General features: G+C 46.9%; 1 long non-coding RNA gene across 7 annotated transcripts in view; it reads left to right on the top strand.

Moving 5' to 3' along the window:
- LOC142432460 (uncharacterized) overlaps positions 1-16,074 on the top strand; it is a 31,004-nt gene extending 14,930 nt beyond the window's left edge. For 3 of the 7 annotated variants that reach the window (XR_012780893.1, XR_012780892.1, XR_012780894.1), the window contains exons 2-6: positions 1,405-1,522; positions 1,943-2,158; positions 3,846-6,926; positions 9,805-10,054; positions 11,479-16,074. This is a non-coding gene — a long non-coding RNA (uncharacterized LOC142432460). The remainder of the gene's footprint in view (positions 1-1,404; positions 1,523-1,942; positions 2,159-3,845; positions 6,927-9,804; positions 10,055-11,478) is intronic. The other 4 variants (XR_012780897.1, XR_012780895.1, XR_012780896.1 and 1 more) reach the window with 4 other exon arrangements.
- Positions 16,075-21,355: the final 5,281 nt, after the last annotated feature.

Genomic DNA, 21,355 nt, shown 5'->3' with positions numbered 1-21,355 from the left:
AGAGCCAGTCCTAATGCGCACACAATTTTAGAAGGCAAAAATGTCAAATCTGTGACCAAGGGCCTGTCAGAAGGAAGAAACATAAAGGTTCTGTCACAGTTTCTTTACATAAATCATCAATTTGGTCAATGTGATGATAAAAGATAACAACTTAGATACTTAGGATTTTTCATATATAATGTGTTGCAATATTCTCAACTATATAGAGGACTTTAAAAATTAGAAATAAAAGATAAAAACAAAAAGAACACACTTTATTTCTCAACAAAAGCACCCTCAAACTCAAGACATTTCCATTGTAAGTGATAATACAAGTCACTTAGTCTACCCTTAAGGAACTGAGGTCCTGGAAAATTTGGCCACGCCAGTGCAATCTTTTCAATAGTATTGCATTATTAAAGATAAGATGGAGGAGGGGTCATCAGGAGGAGGAAGGAGCCACATCTGGACTAGAAGTTGATGCCTAGTGATTCCCCATAAAAATACTGGGAAAATTGCTCTTGTTTGATGACAAGATGATCAGGAGCATTGCAGGGGTGGAGAAGGACGAGGGGACAGTTTTTCTGCCAAAGATTAGGTTAAGTTTCTCAAAAACCTCTTATAATAAGTGGACACTGTCATGCTGTAGTCCGCTGGAAAATCAACAAGCAAAATACATCAAGTATTCAAAAAACTGTTGCTCTTTTGCTTTGAATGGACCACTTCCCCCTCTTGAGAGCCATTTCTTTGTGCTTTGTCTTCAGGATCCTTCTGGTAAAATCCTGTTTTATCTCCTGTTATAAGGCGTCAGCATCTCAATCCCACTCATTTAAAATTTACACATGAAGCTCTGCTCTTGTCTAGCCCTCAAGCAGAAAGCTTGCTAAACTTTAATTTTTCAGTCAGAATTGTGTAAGCAGAACCAATTCAGCTGTCTGCTGTTCCTCTTGTTAATCATTGGTTCACTTCAGTTAGGGCATGAGCAAGATTGTTTCACATTGCTGTGGATCAGGCATCCTCAAACTACAGCTCGAGGGCCACATACGGCCCACCAAGGACATTTATCTGGCCCGCTGGGTGTTTTTGCCCTGTTTTGGTTTTTTACTTCGAAATAGGATATGTGCAGTGTGCATAGGAATTTGTTCTTTTTTTTTTTTAAACTATAGTCCAGCCCTCCAATGGGTCTGAGGGACAGTGAACTGGACCCCTGTTTACAAAATGTGAGGACCCCTGTTGTGGACAGTCAGCCATGGGAGGCTACACCTTCAGCACCTTCTCTCTTACTTAAAATGCGCAGTCTATTTATAAACGGCTGGCTTCTTTGGACCATTGTCCTCATAGACTTTTCGTGAAGCATCAGTGATTTCACATTCTCCTGCCCGAGCTTCCCCAGAAACTTGACGCTTGTTCTTGCTTCAATTTTAGCCAAATTCATAGTGCCCTGATAAGGACTCCCTTTCAAACTGATGCCCTTTGCTTCTGAGTGCTTCAAAGAAGATCCTGGTCACACACGTTATCGCGATTTAGTGGATTGTGGCGAAAGGTGAGGTGGAAATCCATACCTACTTGTTTTGGGTTGGTTTTTTTTCATAATGAATTTTTCATTAACTTTTTGAAGACTTCTCATGACATTGCCATTGAGGAGAGCCAAGTGAATTTTTTTATGAAAGAGCAACATTAGGTTGGTCGCTTTAAAGCTCTGAGGATGTATAATGACAAAGCCTTGGGGAATCATAATACTGTTTATGTTGAATTTAAGAAATAAAAGAAAAGGGAAATAGTACAATTTCAGACCATTCTTTAAAAACGTTTTTTTTTTTCCTTTTTCTGAAAATACTGAAAATCATAGGTTGGTCACCACTAGACGTCCTGGCTCTGCAGTGATTGCTCTGAATGTGCTTTTAAAATACCAGACACTTTATAATTTTGTCTATAATTGTTTATACATATCTTCTTCACACAGTGCTATCTGACCAGCTTATTGCTGCAATACTTTAACCCCCTGTCATCTTGAAGCTTCAATGATGAATCTACTCATGTCAGCGCTGAGACACGCCCGCAGGCGACTCCATGCTATTCCAAGGCCTGCCTTCTGCAAAGCGTCTTGCACACTCCGTGCCTACCACTAACTGGTCACTTCAGGCACGGGCTTTTAAAGCCAGGAGTGACTGCTTCTCAGGTGAGGAAAATGAGTTCCCGAGGTCACAGGCCTTGCTACTATCCAGTGATACTGAAGACTTAAGCACGACGCCCCTGAACTCCAAATCCTGCCAACCTGGAGGGGCTCGGCCCAGCTTTTTGGAATTCATTTTGCAGGTGTTTGGATCTCCTCCCTCTTCTGAGTGATATTCTTGCACCTTATTGTGTACTTGGCAGCTGTGTATCTCACACAAGGATTCTGACACCGCGTGTGAGCCTCAACTGGATGTTAGCCAATGGCAATGCTCATTCCTTTTTATTCGTTTGTAGCTCCTATGTTCAAAACTTTAGGATAAATTCAGAATCAAGTCGAGGATGTAGTTCTTGAAATCAAGTTGAACATTGGACCTGGGGTGAAAATAAAATGGCGAACCACTGACAGTGTGACACTTACCTGTCCATGAGGAGAGAACCACGTGCTGTGTGAATGTCAAGCTGGCCTTCCTGAGGCTGGGTATGGTCAAGGAAGGCCTCCTGGAGGCCAGAGGGGAGAAGAGACCCAGGTGGCACCGAGGGGGGTGGGGTGCTGCGAGGAGTTCCCTTTGGGAAGAAGGTGAGTGAGGGGCCTATGCAGAGGTGGAGAGAAGTAAGCAGCCAGGACCAGGTTAGATGGCATGGGAGGAGCTCCAGTTACATCCTGTACACAGGGCTCCCTTAACTCTTTTAAGGTCTGCATCTTTAGACACATTAGCTTTGAGGGGCATGGAGAGTTCACTGGTTGCCAACAGGACTGGATACCGAGAGACCTGTTATGGGACTTTTGGAAGCCATTGTCCAGGCCAGAGATCACAATTGCCTTAACTAAGAAAATGGCACCCAGGGGAGAGAGATGCTGATGGACTGATGGGGACTATGAAGGATGCTTGAAATAAAAGGACTTGGTAATTACGAACAAGGATAAAGGAAACATGCTTATAAGGGTGTCGGAGGACAAGAGGGATTAGGTTGTGGTGGTGTTTTGTGGCTGGGGACCCAGCAGCAATATCTAGTCAGGAAGTAGTAACAGGCAGGGGAGGCAATCTATTCTTTCATAATAATGTCATTTGTTTTTGTTTTCTTTTAAAGGGCAAATCTCCCCCTCCAAAATGTGTTTTCTGTGATTATCTTTATTAAACATTTCTGGTGCTCTGAGGCACAATATGGCTCAGCAGTGATGCTCCTTTTGAAAAGATAAGGGTTCCAAAATATGGAGAGAGTCCTGCTATCCCTAATCGATTCACCAAATGAGGTGTACCAAGTTTCATTTGTGCAAAGAGATTCGGAGAGAGGCAGGGTGAACATATAGAGAACAAGGTACTTGGGCGTATTTTGGATTTTGGATACTTGGAGAGTTTGAATTGCAGCATGCGCTTATATTAATATGTTCTCAAACTTTTGTGCCCTATTTGCTGGGTCTTATTATCTCAAGTATTTGTCCACAAATACTTTTTCAGCACCTCAAAGTACTGACTCTGGGAAGGCTTGGCGGAGGGGCCCCTCAGCCCTTCTCTGAAAGGGTGGGGACAGACCTGGCTCCCCGCCACAGAGTTCATGGTCTAGCTAACAGACTATAAGCCCCCTAAATCATTTGATACGGTCACTCCTTATATGCTTAATATAATTAACCTACGCTGTAAGCACAACGATTGACTCTGAGATCCTCTAATAGTGGGTGTTTATGCCTCCAGAGGGCACTGCCAGGACCAGAGAAGGAAAACAAGAAGAGGCCGTGCTGCCTGCCTCACCGGCTGCATATAGAGATGTGCGGAATCTTCTCGGAGCTGGAGCTGACAGATGGTCATCGTGGTCATTCCTGAGGGGCGGAGACATAAATGCTTGTGGCTCACTTGTTCTCAAGTGTGAGGGGCTGCTCTGAAGTTACTCCTTGGGACCTGGCGCTTCCTTGAAATTCCAACTTTGAAAACCTTGACATTCACCGAGAAGCTAAAACAACACAAACTTTTCACTGGAAAATCAAATAAGGTCATTCTTCGAGCAAACCACAAGATATATTTCTCTGTCTTTTCCGTGTCCAACTTCACCATTGCCTCTCATTTCTCAGCGGAAGGCATCGTGCTCCTGTCTGCCTAACCTCTTATTTTCTCCAGTGCCTGTGCCTTCACCCTCTGCCCCTTCACTGACTTCCTTTTCTGCAATTGCTATCATTCTAAAAGACCCCCTCCAACCCCTCTTTCCTGCTAAGTTCCATTCAGACCAATGATGTGTTTCTAGGTACAAAGGTACCTGTAGATTTGCTTTCCCAAGCTTATCTTCCACTTACTTCTCATCCACAGGCCAGCTTTCTCGTTGCCCGGTCTGATGGTGGTCAGTACTTACCTTGCTTAATCTCCCTGCAGCACCTCACGGTGGCCTTGGGAGTGCAGATCCTGCTGCCCTTGGCTGCTGCTCGGACCTCGCTTTGCTTAGCCCTCTATGGCTTCTGCTTCCTGGGGAGGCCCTTCCCCTCAGCATTGCTCCTGTGCCTGAACCCTCGCCTCGGTTTCTCAGCTGCTTCTCATCTTTCTGTGTCCTCCACAGCGCATCCTGGGTCATGGCTGCTCTCCCCCCATCAGAGCAACTTCTTCCGCGGGTGGCGTCCACCCCCCCAAATCCCTCACGTGCCCCATTGCCAATCTGTCCCCACTGTCAGAGACACCGAAACAAAGGGCCAGGGACACAGGCTGAGGACTCAGAGTGCCTGCACCTCAAAAGGGCAGGGCCACTCACAGTGTGGGCCACGGCCTGCCAGGCCACAAACTTGACCAGCCTGTGACCACACACACGGACAATGAGAGAGGCACAGAGCAGTTCGCATTTTCACGGTTTCCAAGTACATGGCTTTTATTCTGTAAGAAGAGCCCTCCTAGGCACCCTGGAAATGAAGACATGCAGCCATTTTTCATTTCTGGGCAGCAAGGCTGTGGCAGCTGCACATGCCATGCAGCTTGTTCATGAGCCTGCCTCCAGTCCCAGTCCCGAAACCTCCTTGCTCATAGAGCCCAGCTTCTCCCATCCCCTGCTGGACATCCAGGTGGAACGGGCACCGGGAAAGGATGCAGTCCTGACACGCACCCTTCCTGATGGTAAACCACACAACAGCTCCTTGTTCTGTTCAGATGACAGCAGCCGAGGGGAGAGCAAACATGCCCCCCAAACCCATCTGTCCTCCCGCCTCACTTCCTGAATGATCTAAAACAGGGCACTTACCTTGTCATCCAACCCTCCCACTGCCTTTGAGTCACTTCCAATCCACAGCCTCCCGTAGGGCACCAGTGAACTGCTCCAGGGGGAGTCGGGAGACTCTCAATATTTAGGGGAGCTCCTCTCAACGCAGAGCTTCCCTAAAGCCTCTGGAGACACACATGCCCAGCACCCCTCAACTCAGCCCCATTCACAAGGCCACGCCCCACTCCAACCACTGGGCCGGTAGGTAAAACCCTGGAAGTGCTGGTCCCAAATCCTCACAAACCTTAACATCTTTCTCCTCCCGCCCTGTCAAACACACAGCACCAGCTCAGGGACTCCCTCAGTGCTGGCTGAGGACACCTGCAGGGCCCTCAGGTGCCATTGGGGCCTAGCAGCAGGAGGTGGCCAAGAAGCTGAGACCACTCCCCGGTCCATCAAGTTCCCTCTGACTCCCAGCAGCCCCTCCATGTGTCACAGTAGACCAGAGTAGACCCCTGGGGGTCGAATGGCCCATTCATGAGGGTCGTCCAATTCATAACAGTAGCAAAATGACAGTGATGAAGTAGCAACAAAAATCATGTTACGGTTGGGCGGTCACCACAGCATGAGGAACTGTATGAAAGGGTTGCGGCATGAGGAAGGTTGAGGACCACTGGAGTAGACAGTTCCATAAGGTTTCCCAGGCTGATCTTTCCTCAGGTCCACTGCCAGGCCTTTCTTCTGAGATGTCCGTGAGTGAACTCAAGTTCCCGACCTTCAGGCCTGCAGCTGAGTCTGTTAAACCATTACATGGCCCCGGCACTTTTGGACCACAAAACCAAAAAATCCAAAGCCACTGACATTAAATGGATTCTGACTGATGGTGGCCCACCCTATAGGACCGAGTAGAGCTGCTCCATAGGGTTCCCGAGGCTGTAACGCTTTAAGAGAGTCTCATCTTTCCCCTGGGGATCGGCTGTTGGGTTTGAACTGTAGACCTTTCAGTTGGCAAGCCAACGCTTAACCCACTGTATCACCAAAGGGCCTTGGGGGGCCATTAGAGATAATTGTCAGATCTGTCATCCATCTGTCAGTCTGTCAGACCAGAAGGGCTTGAGTGTTGCTGAGCTACTGGAAGCTCAGAACTGAAACCCTCTGCCATCAAGTAAGTGCTGCCTCATAGCCACCTAAGAGACAGAGCAGAACTGCCCCTGTGGATTCGCAAGGCTGTACCCTCTTACAGGAGCAGAGGTCTCGTCTTTCTCCCCCAGACTGGCTGCTGGTTCCTAACTGCTGACCTTGTCACGAGCAGCCCAGCATGCCACCCGGTACCCCACCAGGGCTTGATGCCGCCAGTGTTTCAATTACCAGTTAAAGTCACCACAATGGGCAAGTGTCAGACTGGCTGCCAGACTTCGAAGAAAGGCCTGGGCATCTACTTCTGAACATCAGCCAGTGAAAGTACCACGAGATCTCCACAGAACCCTGCCTGGATGGCTTGCTTTGGACCCATCCATCGCCAAAGGAGGACGTCATGCTTGATGAAGCAGAGAGCCAGCGAGGCCGTGGGAGACATGAGCCACAGAGGGGACATGCTGGCGATGGTGAGGAAGACGCAGGACTGGCCCATGTTTTCTTCTGTTATTCAGTGAGTCAGAATCATCGCGGTAGTCAGGACAACAAAAGCAACAATGTTCAAAGAACATTCTAATAACATAACGGCAGGCTCTGGGCACCCCAGGACCCGAAAAAGAGCAGGACAGAGGCTTTTGGAGGTTGGAGTGGGTGGGAGTGGCTTTCCAGGGTGGCACAGCTCACCTGGCTGCCCACCTGGAGAGAACCAGGCAACTTCTCAAGTCTGCTACTGCAACCTGAGAGCCTCCACAAACAAAGGATATGACTCTTCTTAAAGTTCAAAAAGAGACCATGGCTGTGTTTGGCCACAAGCTGTAGTCTGTGGCCCCTGCTCGGCGAGGAGGCAATGTTCTGATGTTCTTCCGCCCCTCACTAACCAGCCTTCCAGAGGCCTCCCTAGGGTTTGCCTTTACAACAGCTACATCCCAGACCGTGACTCCTTCCAAAGAAGAGTAACAATGTAACCCACTCCCACCCCCAAACGCCCTGGAGGGAAAGGTATGCAGTATACGCTGAGCTCTGAGGGTTTGTAAGATACCTCTTTAATCAGGTTATTAAGAGATAGGACACGAGCTTCTTACACGGAAACTATTTAGGGATGAAAACCTTTCAGAAGAGTGATTTAGTAGTTTCAACAATAGCCCTACTCTGTTTTGGTTGGGTGCCCGGACCCAGAGTGTCGATACAGCCTCTCTCACAAGCCAGCAGAAGGATGCCCATGTCTGTGCCTGGGTATCCTGGATGTACTAGGATTCCTGGCCTGGGGCGGTGGAGTGCAAAGGTTGCTAACGTCTAGTGAATAAGTTGACAAACAGGATTGTAAACCAGTGGACATGGGAGGCAAGCACGGTGGCTTCTCTTGGAATATACTCCATCACGTGCCCAAACAGAAGCGTCCTGTAAGTGAAATTTAAAGAAGCATTCCCCAACAGTCGGGCACAAACAGCCCCAGGGGACATGGTGGTTGAGAATGCCCACAAACAGCACGAATTACTGTCTGTCATCTCCTCCTGCTCCTAAGGGGCTCTGTGGAAGTCATCCTTATGTCCCCACAGCCACAAATCAGGGCATCTTTTGTCAGCCTGACTGAGCAAGACCACCTAGGAATGAAGCTAGTCCAATTGAGGTGCAAGGCTGGGCCTCTGACTTTGACCTTATCGTCTCTTAGTGCTATTTTGAGTGTCTTCAGCTTAGCCCGTCTCTCTACTCTGAAAGCTGACTAGAATGGGGTCTTATTCACCCACTTGGTATTATCCTGTGCATTGTAACTAGTGACTGGTTTCGGTTCAAATCCCCAAACCCCCCCCCCCCACTCCTTCTTCCTTGTGCCTTAGGTCTCTGAGACCCCCACCAATAGGGCTGCTAGTCCAGGCATGGCACATCTTTGACATATGCGAAGCCCAAATACCGTGTAGTTTAGGACCCAGCACCCACATTTATTGACCACCCACTAATGTAAAACTGCACCTGAGTGATGCAGAATATTGGTCACCACACAGACGTGCACGGCCCTCTGCCTCCAGCCACTTTCCCTCAGGTCAGCATAGTGCATGGTGATTGAGGCTGGATCAGAAATGTATACGTTATTTAAACCTCTCGGCTCACCACTTATCTTGGGCTATTTTGTTTTGCATTTTGAACATCCAGTTTGAATAAATTTATTGTCCATTCTGAAGAGGGCTAGTTTATCTTCGTTTATTCTAATGTCATATACTTTTACGCTTGAATTACTTACTATGTGTTTGGCTCTTGGCCTATTTTATTTGTCATTCTATGACATACATATTTTCCGTGGAGATGCTTAGGGTAAAGTGTATTTATTTATACCACAGTACATTAACCATAAAACTATCTCCCTACAGTGAAACCATGACAATCCGGGGCCCTGGGGGATGGCTTATTCCAGATAGCCAAGTTTTAAGAATTAACATTAACTCTTTTGTGATGGAAATCTTTCTAAGAGACATCAGACCTTTCCCTCTTGCAAATGGAGTTGCATTTAACTTTGATAATAACTCCAACTCCTCCGTAGGAATTGCACTATAATTAGCTCTCATCAAAGGACTTGGATTTTCTTTTCTTTTTAAAAAAATTCTCATTGGCATTTCTTCAGACCGCCTTCAGTTGCTATCAACTAGTATTGGGCTGCTAGCCACAAGGTGACCTCTTTGAAGCCACCCGGCTCTTCAAGGGAGAAAGCGAAAGATTTCTACTCCCATAGCGTTCCAGTCTCAGAAACCCACAGGGCACTGCCACCCCGGCCTAGAGGGTCGCCATGCGTTGGAAGCAACCCCATAGCAGGGAGTTTGGGTTTGGTATTTCTTTCTCGGTGGTGTACTCATCTGCTTCTCTTCTCCTCTTGAGATTGTGCTTCCAAGCTTCTGTGGTTAGAATAGAGTCAGGTGCCAGAAAAGGCTTCTGGGACAGGCTGCCTTCCCTGCCTTCCCAGCATCCTCTTTTGGTGCCAAGATCTCTGCAGAGACCCTGATCCAGCCAGGATGGTGGGGCTTTGAGCCTTGGGTCCTCAGAAGAGCCTGTCAGCTTTGAAGCAGGCCTCACTCTATACCCTCATGTATTAAACCCTGCTCTTCTGTGATGGCTGAGTGTGCCAACCGTTAACGTGCATGGCTGCAAACCAAAAGGCTGGTGCTTCAGTCCCACCCAGAAGAGTCTGATGAAAGCCCCCCCCCCCCATTGGCTTTGGAAAACTCCATCACTGAGAACCCCCGGGAGCACAATTCCGATGCTCGGGGCTTTTCCAGGAGTTGTCATGGACCCCACAGCAAACCGGTGGTGCATTCTGTGACACGCTCCCTTCAGTGCGCCCCTCTCCTTTCCTTTTCTCAGGCTGGCATTCCCTATGAGATGCTGTGCCCGTCATTGAAGACTAACGATTAAAGACTGAGAGGCCTGGAGTGGAAGCAGCCTCTCTCGCTGGAACTGCAGGGTCCAGAACGAGTCGAATCTCCGGCTTTTTGTCATACACGTGACCATGGGTGTGTCACACCCAATTCTCACTTTGGGCACAAGGACTCAGGAGAAGCGCCACAGTCCAGGGACGCGCGGGCCTGATGCCTGGTGACCTGCCATGCCCACTGTGAGTCCTGGCGTAGCCAGCACGGTGGCCACATTTTAATTTTTCTTTATTTCAAACACCACCACGATTATGCTGTTCCCCGTGTCACACGTAGGAGACCAGAGGGGCAGAGGAAGCTAGTGACCTGCCCAAGGTCACATTACAGACCATGCTCTCAGGCTGAGCCCAGGTTCTCTGCTCCCAGGACCAGGGGCTTTCCCCCACCTGCTCTTAAGCAGAAGTAGTGAGGAGGGATAGGCGAGGCTCTGAGGGTGCAGGCTGGGGGTGCCAGCCCACACAGAGCACACAGTGTCCAATCACCCAGAGAGGGAAGAGAGGACGTGGCGAACATGTGAACCTCAGAAGAGGTCATGCACTCTCAACTAGTCAACTGCTGCTGGGTGGGGAGGGGCCTAAGACTGCACATTTAGAATTTGATGGCTAACTCATCCTTGGAGTTTGATAATTCGGGAACCTTGGACTAAACATGAGAAACCTGGCCCTTCAGAAAACCAGCCAAGGTCAGGAGCAGGAACCCACCAGCAATGCCACGGGAGAAAGGTATGGCAGTCTGCTTCCTCGGAAACCCAATGAGGCAGACTGCTCTGTCCTGTGGTTTCCTCCATCTTATCCCAGCTGTGGGAGCTGGAGTCCCAATTGATTTGGCAGCAATGGGCATGGGATTTATAAGGGTTTATAACTGGGGCAATAAATAATCTTCTGGTAATTTAGAGACCCAGACATGATTGCTTTAGTTATTTGGGGCCCACATATTAGTAGCTAGTTAATAAAATGATTACTTTCTAAATCTATGTACTTACATGTTTGGGAATCAACTATGATATGTTTCTTACTATAAGCAATCTCTGTAGCCTTTGTATCCAATACAGAAGTTTCCTTTATTTTCACTTTTAGATTTTAAAATGTAAGTGCTCTTTGAGAGGGATAAAACTCACAGTCTTTGGTAAGAGTCACTTATTTTGGCAGGATTTAACACATCAATCAGTTGCAGATACTGTGGCATATTGTTCAACGGGTCGTGAGTGAAAGGACAATTCGGTGTGTGTTTATTGAGGGTCTGAAAGTCTATGACGAGGTTACATTCTGGTTAGAACAGTGCTTAAATCAACTATACCCATTGATATGTGTTTATATACGTGTGTTTGGCTGAGAAATCAACTAAAGCCCAGACATTCTAAAAGTCCTTCAGATTTCAGTTTATGAGGGTTGACTTGGAAATCAGAAGTGCAGGCTGTTGATCCCAGCAGACAGGTCCTATCAAGTTAACCGTGTAACCGAAAGTCCTTCCCCCAAAATGCTCACTACAATGGAAGCCACATTAAGCCTTAAACCCTAAAAATTGGTATGGAAATCATCGAGCTTTCTCTATTATTCTTTCCCTCTCTCCCAGAGTGATTGATTTCACTTTCTGTGTCTCATTCCAGGAAGCATAATGCTTTCCCGAGATTCCTAATTCGGGGAAAGCTGTTTAGGGGATCATCTCCCGCGTCAGGAGGACAGCTGCGGAGCAGGCGTCCACTTTCCGAGCATGGATTTCAGATTACGGGCAATCACCGCCCCGAGCTGGACGAACACCTGTCAGGAGGTTGTTGTTTTTTTCCTACGGGGAGATGATGTCTTCCATCAGATGCCATCTTGCTTCGGAGGACGGTTCATTTTTAAGTGTGAGCAACACGGCGGCATCTGCTTTCATGATCCCGAAGCCGCACCACGCCTTGCAGACTAGTCACAGCTTCAGAGCGTCCCGACCATGACAATGTTGTTCCAGGGCCCACGCAAGGAACCGCCTGAAACAACGTGCCGCCGAGACAATCATCTGGCCTCTGCGGGCGATGGAAATGTCCCTTTCTCTCGCGAAGGAAGTCGGAAACTTTTGAGCGCGGCTGTGTGGCTGTGATTAACGAGAGGACAGACCCTTTAAACGGGGACGCTAAATCAAGAAATTCTCCGCCATGCAACCCAGGGAGCTTCCTGACGTGGAGCCTGGGTTGCGTGTATCCGTGAGCGGTGCGGTGAGTTATGAATACTGACTGGTGTTTAGCGAAAGACGCCCGGCTCTCCGCTCCGCTCTAATTAGGGCCGCCGCTGCGTACATAAACCCAGGTACATTCGCCCATCTGCAGGCTCTATCGGGTGCCGCTATCAGAAGACAAACTTCATTTTGCAAACTGCAGTTTAATGGCCTCACAGTGCGCAGACCAGAATATCAGTTAATTTTCAAAACATTTTATTCTACACCAATTAGCTCAGGTCCTGGAGGGTAAAATGACAAGAGGTTACTCGTTCAGTATGTATTTAATTAATTGAAAAATGCTCAAATTGCTTTTACAGTTGTTATTAAAAAGTAGAATCCGTGTTGCCAGTGCTCAACCATAATTGGAACCCCAGGGAATTAAATATTTATCATTAGTAATGTAACAGCACTTAGGACACAAATTTCTATTTTCGTAATGAAAGCTATACGCTGTGAGTGCAAGCGGCTGAAACGACAGCTGTGACAAGTGGCACGGCCTGGGATATTTCAATAAGACACCTCATTGGACAGCAAGTCTGACCACATTACTCGTTTGTAAGAGATCTGCAAGTTTAATTCCCAGTAGAACCCCGTTACCCAAGTCTTTAGATTTCTAATTGCAAAGCAGGATGAGCAGTTGGGCAAACTGCCTGGCCATCAGTGGCTGAAGTGTACGGTGCTTGCTGAAGAATCAAGTGGAAGTGCATGCCTTTGTCGAGTTAAAAATAGCGGTGCTGTCAGAGAATAAAGATATTGTTTGTTTTAAGTTTAATTGCATCTTGAGCATAAATGCTTCCAGGGCCGCTGCGATGAGAAAAGTTGGATCTCGGGCTCTAATGAGCTGTGGTGGTGGATGGCGGGAGACCCTCGGGGATTCACTCTGTAAATTAACTGGATAAAAGTCTTGGGTTGGGATAGAGTTGATGGCTGAGCTGTTCTTAAAACCCACTTATAGAGCTGTCTCTCCCTCCTGTTTTCATCCTAAACAGGCCCTGTGGAGACTTTTACAGCCGCCTGTTACAACTGTCCAACTTGTCAAAATGTATTCTATGACTCCCCAATAAAGAGTATTTAAGGGCATTTGACTTCATGCCTGGTTTTCAGAGAGGGTGAGGTTGACACAAACAGTGGGCTTGGGTTGACCTGAGTTCATTGCTTTTGGTCCTCTAAGTCGTACTGAAGGCCTGTCGTTTGAATTTGGCTGCATTTTGTCCAGGGGATGGAAAAGTTACAAAGGACCAAGTACAGTGGAAACAATCAGTGTCCATGGAAAACAGCAGTCTAGAATTTAAATGACCATGTTGCACTGGGCAAATCTGCAGAAGTCCTCTCTCAATGTTATAAAAAGATGTCCTTTTGAGGACCTAGTGCACCAAGCCATGGCATTTTCAATGGCCTCACCTGAATGTGAATGCTACAATAACAACAGATCTGCCAATTAAGAAAAGGAAGACCAAAGAATGAATTAGCGTGTTGGCAAAGAACATTGGCTGCTGGAAGAACAAATAAATCTGCCTTGGGTGGAGTGCAGCCAGAATGCTCCTTAGAAGGCAGAATGGTGAGACTTCGGCTCATTTATTGGAAGATACTCTCAGTAAGCACCAGTGCTAGAGAAGGGCAGCATGCTGGGTAGATTAAAGAAAGGGTCAGCAGAGAGGAAGGAGACCCTTGGACAGATGGGTTGGCACGGTGACTGCAACACAGGCAAACGTTGCTATGATTGTAGGTGGGCACAGAACTGGCAATGCGTCATTCTGCTGCTCACAGGGCACCTGCCAATAGCAACAGCATTTGCTGTAGAATCTCTGTCCTGGAAAGGCGCATGTAACTCTGGCCTATTTAGTGCACGCTCAACACATTTGGGAAACCACAGCTCAGCTGACAGTCTTTGAAGCATGACTACCCGAGTTCCTTTGCCAGCCATCCTATCATCTCCCCAAAGAAGAGATAGCAGTGATTTTGCATTCCCATTTGCCTACCACTGTCTCTCTGTCATTGGAACCCTAGTAGTGTAATGGTTATGAATTGGGTTGCTCGACCCAAAGTCAGGAGTTCAAAACCACCAGCCACTCCATGGGTGGAAGAAAGATGTGTCCTCCTTCTGTAAAGAGTGACAGTCTAGGAAGCCCATGGGGGCAGTTCTACCCTGTTCTGCCTCTGAGTCGGCATCAACACGATGGCAGTGAGTTTGGTTTTTTTGATTTGGTCTCCGTGTTAGATTTTAGAGCGTGCTCTTATTCAGCATGGTTTCCTTTCCATTTTAGTTCATTCTTCTGTATTAAAAAAGAAATGCTGCCCAATTTCAAAGAAAAAGAGAGAGAGGAAAAAAAAGAAATCTAGAGAGTTTGATAAACCTTCCTTCCCATTGAATCTCCCCCCAGTCCTACTTCCTTCCCTGGTCATCATGTTTACTAACACATGAAGAGCCTTTGTAAGATTGTCCCTGCGTATTTTAAATGTGTACATAAAAGGGGGCTTCCACAAGTTCATAGAAAAGGGGAGTTTAAAGAGAATGAATTTTCCCATGATCTTTTTGAAACCCCTCATATTTATATGGGCGCACTACATTTAGAAGGGACCGTGGTGGTGCAGTGGCTAAAGCGCTGGGCTGCTAGGAGTAAGATGGGCGTTTTGACTCCACCAGCTCTTCCTTGCGCAAAAGAGGTGGCAATCTGCTTGTGCAAAGATTTACAGTCGAAAGCCAGGACAGATAAGCCCCTCAGGAACCAATAATAAGAGTAGCGATACTAGGAGGGGAAGGGAAGTGGGGAAGGGAGGGAGAACCAATCATAATGATCTACATATAACCCCCTCCCAGGGGGGTGGACAACAGAAAAGCGAGTGAAGGGAGATGGCGGTTGGTGTAAGACATGAAAAAAATAATAATTTATAAATTATCAATGTTTTATGAGGGAGGGAGGGTGGAAGAGGGGAGGGAAATGAGCTGATACCAAGAGCTCAAGTAGAAAGAAACTGTTTTGAAAATGATGATGGCAACGTATGTACAAATGTGCTTGACACAATGGATGGATGTATGGATTGTGATAAGAGCTGTAAGAGCCCCCTATAAAATGATTTTTTTAAAAAAAGATTTAGTCTTGGAAACCCCATGGGGCAATAGAGTCAATTTGAGTTGAAATCAACTCAACAGCAATAGTCTTTTTGTTTTGTTTTTTTAATATCTAGAGTATTTAAAGTGCATAATTTGGATAATTCAGTGGAAATAATGCCAATTGTTTTCATCCATTCAGTTTGTCATTTATCCACCAAAGGCACCATCCTGTCCTGGCTTATCAGAGCTTCCCTGCTCTTCTGTATGTTTCCCACCACCATCAAGTTGGGTCCGACCCCTACAGAGCAGGCAGCCTCAGCTTTCTCCCAAGAAGTGGCTGGTAGCCTTGAACAACAGACCTTTCAGTTAGCAAGCAGTCCAAGCATTGACCCAGCAGCACCACTGCGGAAGACCGGTGATGATTTCAAATAGTCATCAACAGACCGAAAGACACATTAGATCCATCGGAAAGAAACATGGACTGGCAATTTGTCCGTTTGCCTATTGATGTCATTTAAAATCATCTTCAATCTTAGGAAAAATACCAACTGACTTTCATGTTCCAAGCATAACTCAAAGTAATTTGTGTGTATGAACTCATTCCAACTGTACAAGTTAAGAGTTAAGATGTATTACTATTTCTGTTTCACATCTGGAGAAAGTGAGGGATGGAGGTGTCAAGTATCCTGTCCGTGGTAAGGTCACAGGTCACAGGTGAGTTTCAAACTGATGAGGATTGGTACACCAGAGCCCAGGCCCCACCCCCTCCTGTGTGCTCCTTTCTGTAACTTTCCTTACTACTGAGTTTGAACATTGAACATGGCTTCCATTCTGCACAGTGTTACAGTGCTTCTTCTGAGAGATGGCCAGCCTGTGTCTCATTCATTTTCTTGCCATGAGGTCTTCTTGTTAAAATAAGTAAGTAAATAAATAAATAAAGCCTTGATTGATGAATGCTGTTGACTCTTTCGTATACTTTGTTAAAAATTGTTTTAGAAAATCATTTTTAAATGAAAAATTTCATACACTTGCAAAAGCAGCGTGTAAGATAATGACACCTTACGTATTTGTCATCCAGTTTCAACAATTTTCAATACGTGGTTTACTTTACTTTCACATGATTAATTTTCATTACAATTTCAACCCCACTTCCACACTAAATTTTCAAGGCCAAGTTTCAGACATCTTATTTTAGCCATAAATGCACATGCATGGGTTTCATTTTAAGAAAACTTAGCCATGCTACCATTTTAACAACTAAGAAAATTAAGGAAATCCCTTAATATGATGAAATATCCAGGCCATTGTCAAGCTTTCTTAGTTGTCTCATAAAGTTTCTTCTTCTTTTTCTTTTTAAAACCATTTTATTGGGAGCTAAGACAGATATATCATTCCATAGTTCAATCACATTAAGCAGTTTCGTACAATTGCTGCCACCATCACTTTCAAAGCATTCTCTTCCTTGAACTCCTTGACATCCGCTCTTTACCACCCCCCTTCACAGTGCCCCCAGTGGGGTACACTGAGGCCCCCCCAAAAAACCCTTAGTCTACTTGCAATTCCTATAAGTTCATCAATCCCGACTTGTACTTAAAAACAGAAAAATATACATAACAAAAATTCAAGAGGGTCACCCCCAATGCCAAAATATATCTGAGCTAAACCCCACCATGAAGCAAAAGAAACACAGAAAATGTTGAAAGCCAAATCAGGCCCAATGTACATCATAGATGTTCTTATGCAGTGGATTTTTTTAACCCAATCAATTCCACACGTTGCATTTGATTTGGGTGGTTACAGCTCTTTTTTCTTTTGATTTATAGACAGCCTTTTTTCTTTTTGTTTTTCTGTCTCATTTATTTGTCCCAGAAATTTGGATCTAGTCAATGACAAAAATGTGTAAGCCTGTGTCTTACATGGTCACCCTGCTTCCTTTTCATATAATCGGTGTTACCTTAGGGGCTGGGGCGCCCGTTACGAGGACAAGTATGTTTTCTTACATCTTTGCTAACACTTCACTCTTCTCTCTCTCTAAACTATGTGGGATTTAGCTGAGCAAACTTGTCAACTACCATCCACAAGTCCCACTTACAAGATGTCCTTTCTTTTTCCTCCGTGGTTTGAGATATGGCTTCTGCTGATCCTATACATATCAGTAGCTATGGCTATACTGCCTGCTCTTATAGACTGCTCCACTAGCTGAATCTTGTGACATCACAAATTTTTAAAAATTATTACAGCATGAAAGTGCTTTTCTGAGTCTTTAAATATTAAAAAAAGGTTCTCTGTCAGATACACTAGCTTTCTGTTAAAAAAGTAGTACATATTCATAATTTTAAAATACTAATAGTTTATAATGTTGGAAAATGTTTGGAGGCAGAATAATGGCCTCTCCCCAGAGGTCCACATCCTTGTTCCTGGGATTTGTAAATATGTTTCTCCACACAGTGAAGTGGATTTGAGGTTGCTGGTGGATTTGGAATAGCAAGACTGCATTAACCTGGTGGGTCCAAAGTAACCATCAGTCAACTGACATCCAGTAGATTCCAACTCACAGTGACCTTATAGGGCAGAGTTGAAATGCTCCTGTGAGTTTCTGAAGTTGTTGTTCTTGGTTGGAGCAGAAAGCCTCATGTTTTTCCTATGGAGGGACTAGGGGGTTCAAACAGTTGATGCAGTTAGCAGCCCAACTCCTAGCAGCTCCATCCCACCAGGGCTCCATATTACCAAGCAAAGAGGAACACAAAACCTGGCCCCCTTGGTTCTTCAAAGTCCTCCAACCTCCAGGGTAATGCCCACACAGTGCTTAGTCTGGGAAGCGCACCATAAGCACCAATCAGCTGTGACAAATACTCCTTCGGACTCACAATGTGAACTAGGATTTCAGTGGTCGTCTTCCCAGGTGCCCAGAGCCACCCTGCTTTGTGCTCTCCACAACACTGCCCACTGCCACGTGATGTGGCCCCAAACAGCCCATCCTGATGTGAGGACTATAACTCTTTGGGGCTCCCATCATGAACCAGCCCCCGCCCCCCCTTCTTCTCCCCACCCACGTTCACTTACTCCAGTAGTTCCCTGGAGTTTGAAAGGAGAGAGCAATGCCACCCCGGAAGTAGGTGTCACACCCTGCACCTGCTTTCCTTGCTGCTGCACGTGGCCCGTGTCCGGGGAGCCGCACCCCTGCTTGCAGGCAGTCGGGCCAGCTCTCCCCTCCGACTTCGAGATGCTTCTGCACGGGCTGTGAGCAGCGGAAACCAACGGGGAGAGGCTCCCAGGTCTGCCTCCCCGAGCTCATTTCCCTTCTGTGTTTTCAGATTATTAGAGCCCCTCTGGGGACCCTCGAGGGGGCAGCGGGGATGGAGGGGTTTCTCCCTGAGAAGTGCTGCTGCGGTCCAGCCCATTCCCTCATGTGCCAGTGACCTCCTGGGACAGAGCCAGTGGTCTAGGCCAGCATCCTCATGGGAGCTGATCACAGCTCCTTCTTCCAGAGAGCCGCCAAACGCAATCATTGCACCCCCCAAATGCTGACAGTTCATTCGCCTACAAAGATTTTGTTTAATTGTGGTTAAAAAATATATATATATACACATATATATGCATATATGTATATATCATTATACTCACTACTCCGCCAGGACTCTATACATACTTGTTTGTGTAGGTATATGTATATATATGCATATACACAAGTGTATATACATATATACATCCACATGTGTAGGTGTGTGTGCATATATATATATGCATATGAGTGTGTGTGTGCAGTAGTTATGAACTGGTCTGCTTACCACAAGGTCAGCATCTCGGAATCTCCGGCGTTTACTTCCTCCAGTGCCTTTAATGAAGATGCTGTCATAAACTCCTGGTTGAGCATGCATGCGTGCGCCATGAGCGAACCATTCCCGATTGCTCAGAGCAGAATTCCACAACGCACCGCTGCTCCCACTGTGGGCTGTCCCTACTCTCCTCTCCAAGTCCCTCCACTCCCACCCTACCCCCACCCCATCCACAGTGACGCTCCTCCTAGACACCACCCCCATCAGCGTTGACTCAGAAACGCCTTTTTAAAGGACCATTGACGTGATTTCCGTTGGTGAGGGCCATGCATCGCAGGAGCCAGTACGATAGACCCGTCGAGGAAATCATGGTTTGATTGGAGGCACCTCAAGAAAAAGAAAAGAAAGCCACGTGGTGTGTTTTCCACAGCGGGCAGGCAAAGCTGGCCTGACCAGGGACTGCGTGCAGAGGGGCATATAAGAGGGGCATATAAAACGTGCCACGCACAAGGTCCCCCTCCGTGAGTGGCACCTGACGTGAGTGAGCTGAGCCCAAGAGGGAAGAAGGTTTTCCCAGAGACCTGCCTGGTGCATTTTTTGAGGTATTGATTTCTTTTTACATTTAGAAGTTTCTCAGATCTTGGAAGAGCCTGTAAAATCTAGATCATTTTCTGTGTTGAAAATAAACAGGCCATCTGGACTTAGTTCAATGTTTGTATTTGAGATGAAACGAAAAGCCATATTTACAAACATTTTTTTACAAGAAAATTGGTGGACTTCTAGCAGGATTTTTAAGCCTAGTACAATAAGTTCTTGCCTGAGCCTACTTTCCCCCCTGGATTGAATGACGGGGCTGTCATAAATGGCTAGATTTCGTGAGCAGCCCTACCCGGTCTTGCGGTGAAACACTGCTAGATCTTCATTGCATACAGCCGCGTGTGAGGGACGCTGCCGGTGCTGCTGTAGGGCATCATCAAACCAGACCAGCTGCTCTCAGGTCAATTCCAACTTATGGCGACCCGGGAGGGCAGAGTGGAACTACCCCTCGGAGTTTCCAAAACTGCCCATCTTGTTGTCAGCCGGCTGCTACATCTTCTCCACCTGACTTCCAGGTGGGTGGCCGACGGCAAGCTTTCCGTTACATAACCACAGTGCTTCCAAGGGATAAACTCCCAAACACTACTCCCTGCCCGCAGGTCCATTCTGACTCCTGGTGATACTTTAGGACAGGGTAGAACTGCCCCTGTGGGTTTAGGAGACTGGCACTCTCTTTTTAAAAAAAAAAATCATTTTATTGGGGGCTCTTACACCTCTTGTAACAATCCACACATCAACTGTATCAAGCACATTTGTACATATGTGGCCATCATCATTAATTTCGAAACATTTTCTTTCTACTTGAGCCCTTGGTATCAGCTCCTCTTTATGCCCTTGGTATCAGCTCCTCTTTATACCCTCCTTCTCGATGGGAGTTGAAGGCCTTCTCTTTCTCCCTTTGAAAGGCAGGGCTCCTAAGGAGTCTTCAGTACTACTTGTTTATGAGTCAGGGTGGAGGGGCGATTAGGGTTCTGTGGTACATTTCCCACCTTCCCTGGGGGGAGACCGGGTTTAATTCTGAGCCAATAGCCTTCAGTGCGGGAGCTACCCACTGTCAGTGGACGCCTGCGTGTTGCTATGACACAGGTTTCAGAGGAGCTTCCCGACTAAAGAAGAATAAGAAAGAAAGAGAGAAAATCCATGGTGACCTACTTTGGACAAAGCAGCCCATAAACCTACCTGGTGGTACATGGGGTCTCTGAGAGTCAGGGGCTCACCCAGCAGCAACTAACAGCGGGAGTTTCTTGAGAACCAGGCTGGTGGGATCCTCAGCAGTGCTGGTGCTGAGCCTGATTTGAGTCACTTTTCTCCTGTGTCTGCCCCTTTCCTCTCCCTTCTAACCCATGGCAGACAGTGGTGAGAACTGAGCTGGGGGTTGCTCCGTGGGATGTTAATTGGCCCATTTGGAGTTTAAGCCCAGATCCTTGACTTCTTAGCACCTTTCAGAAAGGTGCAGACACTTTGGGTGCAAATTCTCATTGCTCCTCCTTCTGAGTGGCTTTCTCCAGTCAAGGCACAGATGGGTCAGGGAGCGTTGGCTGCTTCATCAACTGGGGCCCCCTCCACAAGGGAGGGTTGGCACTGTGTTTAGGAGGAACGCAGTCTGGGCATGCTGGGGCTAGACGGACGAGCCTGTATTCTCACTCCCATATCCCAGGGCTGGCCCCGGGGGCCATTCTACCCTGTCCCCCAGTGACCTAGTCTACCCCACAGAGGTCAGCAGAAGCTCCAGGTTGGAGAGTCAGGGTGCAAGCATGTGGAGAGCAACCAAAAGTCCTTTTTGAAAAGACCTGTTTTCCTCCCCAAGCTCATAATGTTTTGTGGCTCTCAGCTCATTTCTGGCCCTACCTGAAGAGTGATTT

The sequence above is a fragment of the Tenrec ecaudatus genome, chromosome 18 (genome assembly GCF_050624435.1).
Source record: "Tenrec ecaudatus isolate mTenEca1 chromosome 18, mTenEca1.hap1, whole genome shotgun sequence".
Taxonomy (NCBI): Eukaryota; Metazoa; Chordata; class Mammalia; order Afrosoricida; family Tenrecidae; genus Tenrec; species Tenrec ecaudatus.
The sequence above is the reverse complement of the archived record's forward strand: the minus strand, read 5'-3'. Positions and strand labels throughout refer to the sequence as shown.